Source organism: Bactrocera oleae, chromosome X, assembly GCF_042242935.1.
Source record: "Bactrocera oleae isolate idBacOlea1 chromosome X, idBacOlea1, whole genome shotgun sequence".
Taxonomy (NCBI): Eukaryota; Metazoa; Arthropoda; class Insecta; order Diptera; family Tephritidae; genus Bactrocera; species Bactrocera oleae.
Window position 1 is genome coordinate 16,005,122 of NC_091541.1, and position 13,181 is coordinate 16,018,302.

The 13,181-nt window shown below is 37.1% G+C and overlaps 1 pseudogene; it reads left to right on the forward strand.

Annotated features, from left to right (window-relative positions):
• The first annotated feature begins 11,152 nt into the window (after positions 1–11,152).
• Positions 11,153–11,839, forward strand: LOC138858073 (uncharacterized; annotated as a pseudogene).
• The last annotated feature ends 1,342 nt before the right edge of the window (positions 11,840–13,181 follow it).

The following is a 13,181-nucleotide window of genomic DNA, read 5'->3' on the forward strand; positions in this document are numbered from 1 at the left end:
TCAGACCAGAATGGCTCTCCTTTTTCGCTTTCATCCGTGACCTATAAGGTTCTAACTAAAAACGTTCCCGCAGTGTGATTTTCGTAGCCTAAAGTAAAAGTGAAATTATAAATTGTATTCCAAATTATTTAAAAACCCAAAATATAAAAAAAGTGAAATTATAAATTGTATTACAAATTATTTAAAACCCAAACCATAAAAAAGTGAAATTTATATTATAAAGTATTTTCGAAGCGTGAGATTAATTAAAGAGTTTTAAAAGAAATTATTTAAAGTCTTTTTAATTAAAAGGAGTGCTATAGTGCAAGTGAGGATAACACCGCACCCAAGGTGAAAAAATAAGTGAAATCAACAAATGGTCCTTCGAGCCTCTTTGAAAGGCACCTAAAGAAAAAAAAAAGGAAAAACGTAAAAATTAAAGTGAGAAACTAACAATTATATTATATATAAGTGAAATTTTATTTCGGAAAGAATAAAAGCAAAGTGAGTAACCAAATGGTGAAAAGTACAAAAAAAAAAGTTCAAAAACGAAAAGTACAAAAGTACTAATATATGTACATATATGAATACCTAAATAAATACTAACAGTGGTTAAACAAAATTACTACAACGGGCGCGAAATCAATGGATATACAAACTAACACAAAAATCACCAAAAATTAAAAACGGGCGCGATTTAACCAAAACTAAGAGAAAAAATCAACAAAAAGCAAGGGAATTAAATCCACCAAGCACGCAGAGAGGAGGACAATAACGCACAGAAAAAACGCCGGAGAAAAGAACAAAATTAAAACAGAGAAAAACGAGAAGAAGCATACAAATTTCTAAGTATTACTCCCAAAAACCCCTGGCGGAAAAAAAAGTGAGTCCATTCCAATTACATTTTAAAATAGAGGCATTTTATGCACATATGTATGTTGATTTACAGTTTTAGCGGTATTTCGTTAGAAATAAATAACCGAACAAAATAACTGAAAAAGAAAACAATATACGATATCTGCCTCAGCTTATTTTGTGTCTCCAAACACACCGTTATATTCTTTCAAAAAAAAAAAAAAAAAAAAAAAATTTTTGCAAAGTCAAGTATTCCTACTTGTAATATTTCCAGCGATACCCCTTGGGCTAATCAAGCAACAAGCAGGATCGCCTAAAGCACATAAGCAAAGGCTAAGAAAAACAAAAAATTAAACATATTACAGAAATACATACATACATACCTATGTGCATATACTTATAATTTAAATACAAAATTTTGGGCTTTAAAACTTTGCCGCGAAATATTATATATTAACCAGAGAACGTATATCATAGAGAAGGTTCATGGTGTGCCGATTGTCAAAATGTTCCTCTTGACGGAGGGTTACTCGCCAACTTAAGAGGATCTCACCTCAAACAAATTATAAGCGGATTTCACCAGAATTTTACCCCTGCGGAGCGCAAAATAGCAGAATTGAGCATTTTGAATGTTAAATGAGAAAAATAATGCTAAGTTCAATGTTAAGAAATGTACGCCAACAGATTCGTATATTTACAATGAAATAATATACAAATAAATATATAATTTTAAGATATTCTGCATATACAGGGCGGCTCACGAATCGTGCTACAAAAATAAACCGTAATAAGTTTCTTTTTAATCAATGCATTACATTAATTTTTTTTGTATTGTATAGAAAATTTTATTTTATTTTATACAATTAATTATTCCTCCATGCTCAGCCATGCATATTGGACACCTAATTAGTAAATGAATGCGGGCTGGAGGGTTCAAGTCGGGATTGCCTCAAATATCTATTTAATGGACTGCTTCAGTTCAGTCAGATTTCTGGGTTTGATTTTGTACTCCTCTTGCTTGTCATAACCCCATAAGAAAAGACCAAGCGGTCGCAAATATTCTTATACATATATATGTAAGTATATGTATAATTATGTGTGCATGTAAACAAATGTGAAAGTACCCATTATAATTGTTAATTTGTCTATATGCAAAGTATGTATGTAAATTTGTACACTCATTGCTTCATGGGAAATCAGAACCATACACACTTTTACAAACATACAACGCATATGGCAAGTGCAAAATCAACCCTTATTCATATACAACGTATTACATGCGTAAATGAAAACAAAGTCAATAAGTCATGTGCATATATACGGGCAGATGGCAAATACAGTCAATCCCGGTTAACTGCCAAAACCAAAGATGCAGATTTTTTGTGCTTTGTAGTACATAAGCGATTGTGGTACTTAAGCGAGTGGTACCAAACAAAATAATTACTATGTATTTAAAACAAAATTAACGTTTTCCTTAAAAAATTAAGAAAAAAAAACGTGAGATGCAGCAAGACACAGGCAGATAAGAGGGATTGGAGGAGTGATATTTAACCGGGGTTTACTGTATACATAAATCAGAGGAATATTGAATATTTTCTTTAAAAAGTTTCTTGAATTGTAAATCGACAAATATACTATGTTGTCACTTTTATTCTAAAATATTTTAATACTCGTATTTGAGGGGTTGTCACTTTTCCCTTCTAGAGAGAATATCAGAAATTTGTTCAATTTATGATTTTTAGCTTTTGCCATCGTCGTGAAAAGACGCTTGTAGGCAAAAGTATGCTCGGGGGGATGTGAGGGTATCTGCGTTTATGAATGAAGCGAGGTTGCTTGTTAAAAGTACGCCTGCGTGCATGAATAAAAATGTTGTTGTTGTATATTTTACTATAAATTTGGGATTCGGCTATTTGGCTGACATATTGACTTGTGACGATTGTTGTTTTTGTAGAACAATGTTTGTAGTTTTTGCGGGTGACATATTAACATGTGTACGCATATACATATGTATGTATGTTGGTTTGTGTATGCATTATTTGTTCGGCAATTTTATGTATACATACATATATGCGTGTACATATAAATCAATGCGCGCACATATAGTGTATTGATAAGTGATAAAATCATGATTTGAATTTCTGAATGCGTACATTCAAATACATACGTACATACATATGACTATATAAGATTAATATGATAAAAGATGTATATACATACATATATTGTAATAAATTTAGTCTCTATTATTTAGTAAAAACTAAATAAAATTATTAAATGCCCAAATTGACTATAAATATTATTTCGAAATTCCATAATTCCATAGATCTTATCAGTTTTGCATGCATTCATAAAAATTCGCAAAATGATATTCATATCAATAAATATGATTGCATATAAACGTATAAGAATGTAAGCCAAAAGGCTAACATGCAGCTGTAATATCAAAGCAAGTCTCTGAGCATAATTTTCATACAATGCCGAGCTCTGTTCACTCTCCACTGTTAAAATTTCTCCTTCCGAGCCAAAAGTGGTGAAATCCACTATTAAAATCTTGTTAGGTTTTGACAATTCACACGCTGGTCCGCAATTGAAGCTTCTCTATCATATACGTTCTCTGTATTAACCGCAAGTAACATCTTTTCTAATTTGCCTACATAATCATATGGTACATACATAAATTAACTAGTTCTAAAAGTTTCAAAAAAAAATTACTGTTGTTCAAATACCTGCCTGTTTAATTCGTGTCTCCAAACACAGGATCGCAGGATCGCTCAGAACATATAAGCAAAGGCAGAAAGAAAAAAAAACAACAATACAATTATCGGCATTTATGTATGTACACATATTTTCTTAAACATTGCCACATTTCCCGCGCTAAATATATACCGCAACCCAACCTTTTTGCTCTTCTCATTTCTCTTATATATGCTCTTGAAAAAGAAAAAAAATATAAAATAATATAGTTACGAATATATATATATAATAATAATACAAGGCACTCTCAGCGAAACTTTACAAAACGCGTTAGATGTATGCATGTACATATATATTTACAAATATATAAATATATAACTAAACAAGTAAGGAAGGCCTAAGTTCGGATGTAACCGAACATTTTATACTCTCACAAAGTCAAATGGTATACTCGTTTGAGATTTCTTTGTGGATTGACTAATATTTTCGGTAGAAGGTCAACTATAGGCACTGGGGTCCACATAGTTAGTACTTAGGGGTTTGAACAGTTTTGGTTCGATTTACATAATTTTTGGCCGCAAGGTGGCATACTTTAATTGCATTATTCACGCAAAGTTTTACGCCGATATAATCATTGTTGCTTGATTTGCATAGTGGAAAGTGAAAGAATCAAGTGGTATTTAAAATGGTGTCATATGGAAAATAGGCGTGGTTGTAATCCGATTTCGCCCATTTTCGCACTATGACATAGAAACATGAAAAGAACGTTACGCACCGAATTTGGTTGAAATCGGTTAAGCAGATCTCAAGATATGGGTTTTCACCTAAAAGTGGGCTGTGCCACGCCCACTGTCTAATTTTGAACGCGGTTCCTATAAAGTCATCTTGTACCATCTCAGAGATAATATCTAATGTCTCTGGCGTGTTTAGTGCTTGATTTATCGCGCTTTTAGTAGTTTTTAACAGTACCGTTATATGGGGAGTGGGCGGAGTTGCCACCCGATTTCAACTATTTTCACACCGTCAATAGAAGTGCTAAAAACATTTGCTTCCAGTGAATTTTGTTATTATAGCATTAGCGGTTTAGAAGATATGCACATTAAGCCTATTAGAGGCGGGACCACGCCCACTTTAAAAAAAAAAATTTTAACTGCAGATGCCCCTCCCTAATGTGATCCTGTGTACCAAATAACAGTCTTGTATCTTATTGCGGAGCTTAGTTATGGCAAGTTATTTGTTTTTGATTAATGGCGTTTTGTGGGCGTGGCAGTGGTCCGATTACGCCCACCTGCAATACCAACCGTCTCACGGTACCATGAAACATGCCTACCAAGTTTCATAAAGATATCTCAATTTTTACTCAAGTTAGAGCTTGCACGGACGGACGGACAGACGGACGGACGGACAGACAGTCACCCGGATTTCAACTCGTCTCTTCATCCTGATCATTTATATATATATAACCCTATATCTAACTCGATTAATTTTAGGTGATACAAACAACCGTTAGGTGAACAAAACTATTATACTCTGTAGCAACAGGTTGCGAGAGTATAAAAATATACGATCAAAACGGATAATCATAACCACACATATGAAAATTAAAATTTACATACATATGTATGCTAATATATATACACATATATATACATTTGTTTTTTATAACAATTTTATTTTCGAGTTCCTTTTATACAAATGTATATAGATACATATAATAAAAGCGAATATACATACATACAAAGTATACAAATTATTCACGAATACCCAGTAAGCAATTTCGGCAATTTTTAAAATTATAATAATACGGACATAAATTTTAATAAAATAAATTGACTTGTCCGATAAAAAAAAAAAAAAAAAAAAAAGACTAATTTTACAATCATTTTCAAAAAAAAAAAAATTTTTTTTTAACTACAGCTTTGGGCAGCAAACTAAAATTTTTTTTACTACAACCGTATTATAGCAAATATTTAATACAAAACTATTTTAATAGCTATCTAATAGCTTTCAATTTAATTCAAAGAGTTAAAAATGCAATCTGATAAATCAAAAGAGGTTAAACCACGAACACCTCTATCATTAGAAATTCCAAAAATGGCTGATGATGATAAATCACAAAGCACACCCGCAGAAGCTACACGCTCAAAGCAGGGTGCAAAACAAAAAAGAACCAAAGACAATTCACTGTCAAGGTTCATAACTGAAAGTGACAGTTTTATTAGATACTGCACACGGTTTTCGGCTTCGCCTATTAACGACAATACAGAATCAGTCCTAAATTTAAAAATTCAAAGCATAGATAATATATGGGCACGCTTTCTGACAGCGTACGATACAATATTAGATACTGACGACGCTGAACTTCCAGAAAACATTAAAGCTTCGGCGTCAGCCAAATATGAAAACTGCCTCGATCAGTACGAAACTACGAAGGCAATGATATTAGACCAAATAAATTTATTAAGGCCATGTAGAGCCACTACTCCTCCTTCGAGAGTAGTTACAAATTCAAAAGAAAACCTAGATACAGGTATATTTTTAAAAGTACCAGCTTGTGATACTGAAGTTTTTCATGGAGGTTATGATCAATGGCCGTCCTTCCGGGACATGTTCACTGCCGTGTATATCAACCATCCTAAACTTTCACGAGCACTAAAGCTGTAATCTGAGGTACAAAACAAAAGGGGAAGCAGGCAGTATTGTCAAGCGTTTCCCTTTGAATGACGAAAATTTTAATCTGGCTTGGGATGCACTGGTCGAAAGATACGAAAACAAAAGAGTATTGGTAGATAACCAAATAACTATTTTAATGAATTTACCAAAAATTCAACAAGAAACCAGCCAAGAATTTCAAAAACTATACTCGACAGTGACTAATTGCTTATCTGTTTTAGAAACACAAAATGTATCCACAGAATCGTGGGACCCTATCCTAGTAAATATTTGCGCAGCGACACTACCTGATGCTGCTTTGCTACGATGGGAGCAATCACTAGTGGCAAGAAAGAAATCGCCAAAATGGCATCAAATGAAAGAATTTTTAACAACTCAGTACGAAATAGCTGAGCGAGGTAGTTAAGCCAAAAGGTCATCAAAATGACTCAAATAAAAACTTTTTTAAACCCCAAGTCAGTAATAACACACAATATAATAGACACGTTAATAGAAGCCAAACATTCGTGTCAAATCAAACAAACCATTGGCAATCATTATGTGAAATCTGTAAAGGAGGACATAATATAAGATCTTGCGAGAAATTTAAAAAAATGTCCGTTTCAGATAGAAACAATCTTGTCCGACAACATAAACTTTGCATCAACTGTCTGTCCAACTCTCACGGGACAAAAGACTGTGAAAGCAAATTCAGTTGTGTGTACTGTCAACGACGACATCACTCATTGCTTCACATAACCAATTTTACAAATATGAAGCAAAATCATATACATAAAACCACGGGCCTAGTCGCGACAACCAAATCAGGTAATCCCGAAATCCCGAATCCCGAAAATAAAGAGGAACACCCATGTTGCTCAAAAGCAGCAAAAGTTCAAGCGCTTCATTCAGAGAATGAAAGCAAAATTCTTTTACCCACAGCGGTCACTGCTATTGAACATAAAGGAGATTTATTCAAATTAAGAGCATTAATAGATCAAGGCTCTCAAAGATCCTTTATATCATCAAAAGCTCAGAATCGGCTAAAATTGCCAGTCAAAAATTCTAGTTTCCAAATTTCGGGAATGGGCGGAAGAATTATACAAAATTCAAATAAAGTTTGCCCAATCACCATAGTTTCTCCAAACGCGGATATACGAATAGATGCACAAGCCATTGTTCTACCGCAGCTCACTAATTTGCTTCCAAGCTATGAAGTAAATAAAAAACAGTGGGAAAAATGCTCATATCTCAAATTAGCAGATCCCAACTGCCATACCCCATCACAAATCGACATATTATTGGGCAGCGACTTAATACCTCAAATAATTCTTGAAGGTATAGAGAAAATCTCTAATAAATTGTTAGCCCAAAACACAATCTTTGGATGGATATTAAGTGGCCAAGTCACAGAAAAAATTAACTCCTTCACAACTCAAGTTGAAAATATTTCAAACGAATATTTAAATAATCAACTCAAAAAATTCTGGGAAGTAGAAGAACTACCCCAAATCACAAAACCTTCAGAAGAAGACCTGGCATGCGAAGCCTATTACCAGTCCACAACAACAAGAAACGAACATGGTCGTTATGTTGTGCGACTCCCATTCAAGCCCACCTTTCCAGAAACGATAGCTCTAGGCCACTCGAGAATATCAGCAGTCCAGCAATTCCTAAGCTTGGAAAAAAGCTTGATAAAGAAAAGCCAACTTAAATCAGCATATGATGGCGTGATGGATGATTATCTTGACCTCAATCATATGGAAGAAGCTGTACCATATGAAAAAATATCTAAAGGTAGATATTTATCTTTTTATCTTCCGCATCACGGGGTAATAAGACCAGATAAAATCACAACAAAAGTACGAGTTGTTTTTAATGCTTCAAAGTGTACGAGCTCAGGCAAATCACTCAATGATGTACTATACACAGAGCCAACATTACAACCTGATCTCATGCTGCTAATACTAAATTGGCGCATGTTTAAATATGTTTTCAATGGAGATGTAGAGAAAATGTATAGACAAATTTTAGTACATAAAGATGACCAAGATTTCCAGCGGATAGTCTTCCGAAAATCAAGTAATAGTCCAATCAGCGACTACAAACTTAAAACAGTTACCTTTGGCATCAATTGTGCACCCTATTTAGCCATTAGGACATTACATGAAGTGGCAAAAACCTGTCAAACAAATTTGCCTTTAGCAACTTCTGTGCTACAAAAACAAACATACGTTGATGATATTCTATCAGGTAGCCACAGTCTCTCATTAGCTTGCGAATCACTATCTCAAGTGATTAAAGCATTTAATTCAGCCGGGTTCCCTCTAAAGAAAATTACATCAAATCATCCGGAGATAATAAAAAACATAAAAGGGGAAGACTTATTAGATACTAACTTCCTTAAATTTGAAAAGGCCAGTACTACAAAAACTCTCGGGATTCAATGGAATGCGATAACAGATCAATTCTCATATACAATTGAGTCAATATCTGCAATATCCGCCATAACCAAACGTCAAATACTTTCCTCGGTGGCAAAACTTTTCGACCCCGCAGGATGGCTTTCGCCAATAATGATTCAAGCAAAAATCCTCATTCAAGAACTGTGGCAAGACGGCACTGAATGGGATGAGCAAGTAAAACCCATACGTTTAACAAAGTGGGTTCCATTTGCAAACAATCTACATACCATCTCGGAAATTCGAATTCCTCGATGGGTAAATTTCGGACCTGACTATAATGTAGAATTACATGGCTTCTGTGATGCCTCTGAAAAGGCCTATTGTGCAACAGTTTACGTACGCACTGAATATGATAGCAAAATATCTTCACGTCTTTTAGTAGCCAAAGCAAAAGTTGCTCCGCTGAAGACACTAAGCCCGCCACGGCTCGAACTGAATGGTGCACTTCTGTTAGCAAAACTAGTCTCAATTGTCCAAACCCATCTGAAATTAACCAATCACAAAATGTACCTTTGGTCAGATTCAGAAATAGTTTTAGCATGGTTAGAAAAACCACCATATACCTGGAAGACTTATGTATCTAACCGTATATCTCAAATATTAGACTTAGTTGGCCCAGCACAATGGCAACATGTTGCAAGTGCAGATAATCCAGCGGATCTTGGGACAAGAGGCTGCAAAGCACTTCATCTCACCAGCACTACATTCTGGTGGAACGGTCCTACGTGGTTAACAGAATCACAAGAAGTCTGGCCAAAGTCTCCCGCTCGCAATATAATAGCTCCTGAAATTCGGAGAATTGAAAACTTTCATATCACTCCTGATGAAGATGATATATTACATCGATTTTCATCATTCCCAAAAGCACTAAGAGTAGTCGCTTACATGTTTAAATTTATCCAAAGACTCAAACAAAAAGTTAAAGGAATAACAAATGATCCTTCCGTACAACTAACGCATTCCTACATGCAACATGCCAAGGTCATCCTTATTACATATACACAAACTCGCTATTTCATGCGGGAGAAATCAAAGTTAGTCGAAAGACGACCCCTCGATAAGGGAAGCTCACTTCTCGTTTTAAATCCTTTTTTGGACACTAAAGGATTAATCCGGGCACATGGAAGACTAGTGAATTCCAGCCTTAGTTATAATGAACGACATCCCATTATAATTCCCGAGAAATCCCGTTTTACTTATTTATTTTTAATATATCTTCACCAACTTACATTACATGGTGAGCATCGCTTGATGCAACAAATGGTCCGACTAGAATTTTATATACCGCGCCTAAAGCCACAAACTAAAAGAACGATTTTTATGTGTAAACAATGCACATTGTACAAGCACAAAATACGCACGCAGATCATGGCAGCTTTGCCACCTGAACGCTGCAATTTTGCTCTTCCCTTTACCATTACTGGGGTCGATTTTGCTGGACCTTTCCAGATAAAGGCCTCTATGTTAAGGTCTTCCTCATTCAGAAAAGGGTATGTGGCTGTCTTTGTATGTTTCACGACAAAGGCAGTACACCTCGAGCTATGTTCAGATCTGTCTACTGCGGCTTTTCTCGCAGCATTTGCACGCTTTGTCGGACGACGCGGATTTCCATCAAAAATGATGAGCGACAATGGGAAAAACTTTATCGGAGCTCAAAGAGCCACAGAGAAAGAGTTTGTAAAATTTACTAAAGAAGTCTCCCCAGAAATTGTTAAAAAATATGCACCACAAGGAATTGATTGGCAGTTTATACCCCCCTGTTCTCCCCACATGGGCGGACTCTGGGAATCAGCTGTAAAAAGCTTTAAGTCCCATTTAAAGAAAACGGCAGGAAATCATAAATTCAATTATGAGGAATTTACCACAATACTCGCTCGTATAGAAGCCGTACTAAATTCAAGACCCATCTCACCACTCTCGCAAGATCCCTCCGATTTCACAGCTCTTACACCTGGACATTTCCTCAGAGGAGCTCCACTTCTCGCCATACCTGAGGCAGAAGGAGACTCACTCAATTTAATAGATACTTCATCATGAATTCAGCCATCGATGGAAGGAAGATTACCTTAAAGATCTCCATAAGAGACATCGGTGGAAAACGATCCAGAAGGAACCAAATACGGGCGAATGCGTCATCATACATGATGAATGTCTTCCTCCAACAGAATGGCGACTAGGCCGCATTGAAAAGGTCCATCGGGGACGAGATGGTCACATAAGAATAGTAGACGTACGAACACAAACTGGTATACTAACTCGACCATTAGTAAAATTGTGTTTTCTTCCGAACACCGAAGAAACGATTACACAAACCCCGCCAAGACAAGCGCATAAATAAAATCAAAACCGACAATTAATTCGTTTAACTCGAAATACTACCGTTTTATAATCCGTACATGCAAATCTAACACTAACAGCGATTAAAAATTAACCACAACATATATAGTCACATATACATATATATATATATATATATATATAAGCAACAAATATCATAATTCAAAATTATGAGCCAAACCATATTTTAATATATTCCTATTCCAATAGAAATGGACGTAGAGGATATACACAGCGCTCCCAAGACTGTGAGGTCCGTAATTGCTGCGCCTAGAGCATCTGGTCCACCCATCGCAGCACCAAGGATGCAAAGCGCCATGGCACGACACAGCCAATCATCTGCAGCAGCTGTCAGGGATGCAAACGAGGAGCAGTTTGATGAGCATCTGCCTCCACGATGCAGTCTATGCCATCGACCTCACGTCCTGAAGAGGTGCACCATTTTCAAAAGCATGAAGCTCGCTCAACGCCAACAGATCGCCAGAGCCCACAGACACTGTATGACTTGCTTGGCAGATAGTCACTCAACCTTTGAGTGTATAACCGACGGATCGTGTCAATATTGTCAACGACCGCATCATACTTTGTTCCATCGATTCCCTCGACGAGCAAATCCGTCCACAACACAGACCAGTCACCGGCACAGACAACAAGGGAATCCCGTCCAGCGCCAACGAGTACATCGGCCGAAACCATCCAGAGGGGCGCGCTCACGGCCACCTCCACCACCCTATGGTCATCGCAACCAGCGGCAAAGGGCAACCGGATTGAACGCCGTAGTGAGCACTCTGCAACAGTTGCAGAGACTTCTAGGCAATTAATTCGCCAAGGGGGGCCGGGATGTTCATGCGACTTCTAATCCCGCGACATTTTACAACTAAGCTCACAACCCACCGTACAACATCATACAATACAACATAACCAACGCAACATCATATACCACCTACAACACACCATATCACTCACCAACACAACCATATACAATTAATCAACCACACTCTACATCTACACTATACACCCACACTGCAACCACCGTCTTTTCCACCACCCGAATGATCAAAAGGGACCAGTCAGACCAGAATGGCTCTCCTTTTCGCTTTCATCCGTGACCTATAAGGTTCTAACTAAAAACGTTCCCGCAGTGTGATTTTCGTAGCCTAAAGTAAAAGTGAAATTATAAATTGTATTCCAAATTATTTAAAAACCCAAAATATAAAAAAAGTGAAATTATAAATTGTATTACAAATTATTTAAAACCCAAACCATAAAAAAGTGAAATTTATATTATAAAGTATTTTTGAAGCGTGAGATTAATTAAAGAGTTTTAAAAGAAATTAATTAAAGTCTTTTTAATTAAAAGGAGTGCTATAGTGCAAGTGAGGATAACACCGCACCCAAGGTGAAAAAATAAGTGAAATCAACAACCGGTGATCGAACTCTCCTCGGACCAGGAGAATACCGAACCTGAGAGGGATAGGGTGGAACTGACCTTCCCACCGGGACAAGGTGGAGTCTCCCTGTACCGAGCGGACTTACTCTCCCTAGAAGATGGATCCTGGCTAACAGACACCGTGATCGACGCCTGGGCGAAGCACCTGGAGACCGAATTTGGACCGAAAGGCACGATACTCAGCCCCTTTGTTGTCTGGCAGTTGAACCAACCAGGGGACGAGAAGAAAATTTCCGCCGCATTCACCGCTGGATCCGAAACATCGACATCTTCGGACAGCATGTGGTTCTGGCACCACACAACACCGCTCATCACTGGTATGTGCTCGCCCTATCCAATCGCGAACTTACGCACCACGTTACCAACACAGTGTGTTGCCAACCACACCAGGTATGGACAGCAGATTCCTGGACGAGGGGCAGTGTCACCCATGCAACCACGGCCTGGCATGAATTCCTCCAGTGGGAATATAAGGAGAGGTACGGCCAGGAAAAACTCAATTTCCGGGAACTCCTTTAGAGGTGCCACAACAAGAAAATACTGACGATTGCGGCATTTACGTACTGGAGACAATAGAGCGAGTCATGCGCTATGTAGGACGAGGTGACGCACAAGTGACGACGACCAATGACGCAGCAATAACAAACTCACCAACTTTATCACAACCACCCGCAGAGGAACAGCTTCCCCCAGAAGGCATAAAAGTACCCATTAACGACGCACTCGGAACAGGACCGAGGCCTTCCCAC